Consider the following 4059-nt stretch of genomic DNA (forward strand, 5'->3'; position numbering starts at 1 on the left):
TTAAAAAAAAAGATGTGCCTCCCCACTTTTCAAAAAAGCTGACCCGGGAAGATCTGGGTTAGAATTGGTCTTCAGCAACCCGTGCGTGTCCTGGGAGGCTTCTAAGGGAATTGGGTGGTCAGACTCGGTGGCATGGATTATGCATGTCATCGTATCCCAAATGCGTAGATCGATGTTCACGGTGTCAAATTACTTGATTGAGGGGCGGTCAGGTAGCCTAGTGGTTAAAGCGTTCGCTCGTCACGCCGAAGACCCGGGTTCGATTCCCGACATGGGTACAATGTGTGAAGCCCATTTCTGGTGTCCCCCGCCGTGATATTGCTGAAATATTGCTAAAAGCGGCGTAAAACCATACTCACTCACTGGATTGCCTGGTCCAGACTCGATTATTTAGGCAGCCGCCATAACTGGATTATTGCTGCGTACGGCGTTAAACAGCAATCAAACAAACACTCATATCAAAGCAGTTGTATCCAACGGAAAGCAAGACAATGTTGGACCAGTTGAACTAGACCGGGGGAGTTAAGTTAGTTGTAAATACACCAGACAACAACAAATATTTAGAACGTAAAACGTTGCGTTTAAGAACAGATTTGTCTCGGGCTCACCTGACGTAAGAATGTTGTTGTTGGCGTACATTTTGTTGTATACACGTCATGTTTCAATTCAAAGGAAAATAGATTATTCTATTGAATAGCATCAGGGCGTTTCCCTAGCTATATTAGATTATCTACCCACTGTCAATGTTGACACCATTTGCACGTGCTTCATATGCCGGTGTCACGCTCGAGCCTTGAACTCATGCATATTCATGAGGTCAGATGTCGCGACCAAGTACTCGTCTCTATATGTTTTGTCTACTCTTTCATAACACATGTTTGTGTGTCTATTTGCTGACCCGCTCACGCACATCGTACCTGGCACGAACGGGTTAACTAAACAGGCGAAACTGTTCAACAGTATATACGCACTTATAGACATATTTGTTTATGGATGTTCACAGTGTGGGCATACAGTTTAATACACCCTGTACCCCATCTGTCCAGGGTAGGGGGTGGGATGTTGGGTGTATGCTTTGTGCCTTTGTAGTCAATTTCTTCTTAGATTATTTCCAGCACACAATATTGTCCAACACATTGTCAGAGATTTGGATATGTAAGGTTTCAGGGGGTGTTTTACACTAACGTACAAGATTATGATCAAATTCTACCTATAACAATCGCGCGCGTGTATGCGTGCATGCGTGTGTATGCGTTTGTGCCAGTAATGCCGGACTAATGCCGGGTTTTTTTCCATAGTACTAGTCAACCGAGATACCATGCCGCAGTTCAACATATATACCCTACTCAGACACCGTGTGCTTGCTCCGAGCCGACCAGTCTTTGTTTTATCCTCTCAATGCCAAGCGCCAGGCAGGGTAGCAACAAGTACCAGCTTCCAAAAACGTCTTTTGGTATGACGCGGCCGGGGCTCGAACCACCAACCCGGGCAAACACTCCATCCACTGGGCCAGGGAGACAGACAAGAACCATGGCACTTGTTGGTAAAGCGTTGGTTGTACATGTAAGTCTTATAAAGGGATGGGGTCACGTGGGTTCTGTGTCAACTTGACAATATACATGAGTATTTCACTGACAAGAAGGTATTTTGTCATAGGCATGAGTGGTTTGAACACCATGAAACACCCCTGATCTGCCACTTGTGTTACGACTACAGCTCCAATTGTCAGATTCACAAGAATCAGTCGTATAGCAACGGTCCTGCCACGAAGGGTGGAATTTACGCCACCTGCGACGTGAACGGTTGGTTGATAAGCTACCACGTCATACAATCCGGGTCAGAATTGGTTCACCCGTGAAGATCCGGGGTAGAATAGGTCTTCAGCAACCCATGCTTGCCGTAAAAGGTGACTGTGCTTATCGTGAAAGGCTACTAACGGGATCGGATGGTCAGGCTCGCTGACTTGGTTGATGCATGTCATCGTATCCCAATTACGTGGATCGATGCTCATGATGTCAATCACTGGACTGTCTGATCCAGACGCGAGTATTTACAGACAGCCGTCATATAGCTGGAATATTGCTGCGTGCGGCGTTAACCAACAAACAAACAAACAGAATTTGTCCCCGGCAGCCTGTGCAGGTCGAAAGTGGTGAGCAAATTGATCGGGTGGTCAGACTTGGGTGGTCAGACTCGGGTGGTCAAGCTTGGGTGGTCAGACTCGGGTGGTCAGACTCAGCGACTTGTATTGGGCGATGGCGTGTCATCGTACCCCGTCGACAAAGACCGTTGCTTTTAATAACAATCACCGGATTGTCTGGTCCATACTCTATTATTTTGGCTGCTGCCTTAGCTGGAATATTGCTGAGTGCGACGTTAAATATAAAACAAACAAACCTTAGGTACACTATGAAGTATATCTTATAAGACGTCACACAGTATACAAAATAAAAACTTTATTAAATAATTTCTAAATGTATATCAATATAAATGTGTATAAAATCTGCGTATCTGATATGGGAAAATGAAAAATACAACACTGAATCCACTGTGATACATCTGTCGGTCAGTTGAAACATAACCTGCGCCCATCTTCTATTATTAGCGTTATTGTTTCTTCTTATCTAGAGGTACGAGTTGCATGTGAACTTGCATGTGCATGTCCTACGTCAATACGTCACTGGCTTTGTATCATTTTCTCTTGCCATTTCTTTTGCGGTTCCATGCTTTTCTTCAAATTGTTCTGGGTTTGTGAGTAAACTTGCAATATACCCGAGTATTTCAATAACAAGAAGGCATATTGGTGTTTGTTTTGTAAATGAAATCCATATACTTTATTATACTACTCAAAAAATTGTTACGACCCAAAGAGCCTTTCATAGTACTACAGTTAATGCGTGTTGCCATGCTAGATTAACTGTAGCAATATGAAAGAATCGGGTGAAAGATACTAATAGGGAAGAATCGGATGAATGTTTATGATAATATGATAGAATTGGGTGGTCCCTAACTTTTTATTGAGTAGTATAAATAATGTCTAAATGTATACCAATATGCCAGTGTACTAATTTGGAATGGCCTTCTAAGTGTTTGTGTATTGCTGTAACTGCTTTTAGAACACATATTCTAAATAAAATCTACTGACTATGCACATGCAGTTCACAGCCCATATATGTTCGTGTGGACAGTGGGCGTTGTTAACGGTGAGCATCGTGCCATCCTGTTTATCCGGACCGAAACTTAAATATCTGGTCATCACCTCCCAATCGGGGCAAATCATATTTGTAAAAATATAAAATATATATTTCATAAAATACCTGTAATCCTTGTATACTCGCGTTGATATTTTTAGGCGTATTTCATCATCGCTTTAAAACTTTAACCATCGAGTATGACATTCTGTGATATATGTCTCGTAACAAAATCAGAACGTTTACCGTTATGCATGTTGTGACAATATGATCAAGAGAAGATGATAATAATTAAACAAATTAAAGTATGGTCAAGAGAAAACGCCCCCACCCCACCCCACCCCCACCCACAAACCTCTTCTCAATATATATATAAATAGCGATTATTTGTATTTCAAATTTGAATGAGAGCAAATACACACTTGAATAACTAGTCGCTCACGTGTGTACTCCTTTTGTCATCAGGTATTATTATCCAGTTAATCAATTTATAGGCAGTTCCAGGAATTCCCCAAACCGTGATTTCTCTTTTCTGTTCTCCTACACAAAACTCAAAAACTCCGACCTTTGTGACATCATAGGTCGGTCATTATGTTGGTCAAAGACACGACTTACGTTTGTGGCCATCAGCGATAACCGGTGTTATCCAATAATTTCCTCTTGTTTTCTACCTCACAAACAGACCTTTGGAAGGGAGAGGTTTCATATTTGAGGAGAGACGCATGGAAAAAGACTACACGATCTCAAAACCAGCTAAAGAACACCCACAACGGTCAGGCTGTGTGCTGCAATACTCACTACATGCATGTGAAACCTATTAACTATTGGCATATGAAAAAGTAGGTGTTCTTTAACTTCTTTTGAGTAG

This window comes from Haliotis rufescens, unplaced genomic scaffold (assembly GCF_023055435.1).
Source record: "Haliotis rufescens isolate VD_foot unplaced genomic scaffold, xgHalRufe1.0.p SCAF_43, whole genome shotgun sequence".
Taxonomy (NCBI): domain Eukaryota; kingdom Metazoa; phylum Mollusca; class Gastropoda; order Lepetellida; family Haliotidae; genus Haliotis; species Haliotis rufescens.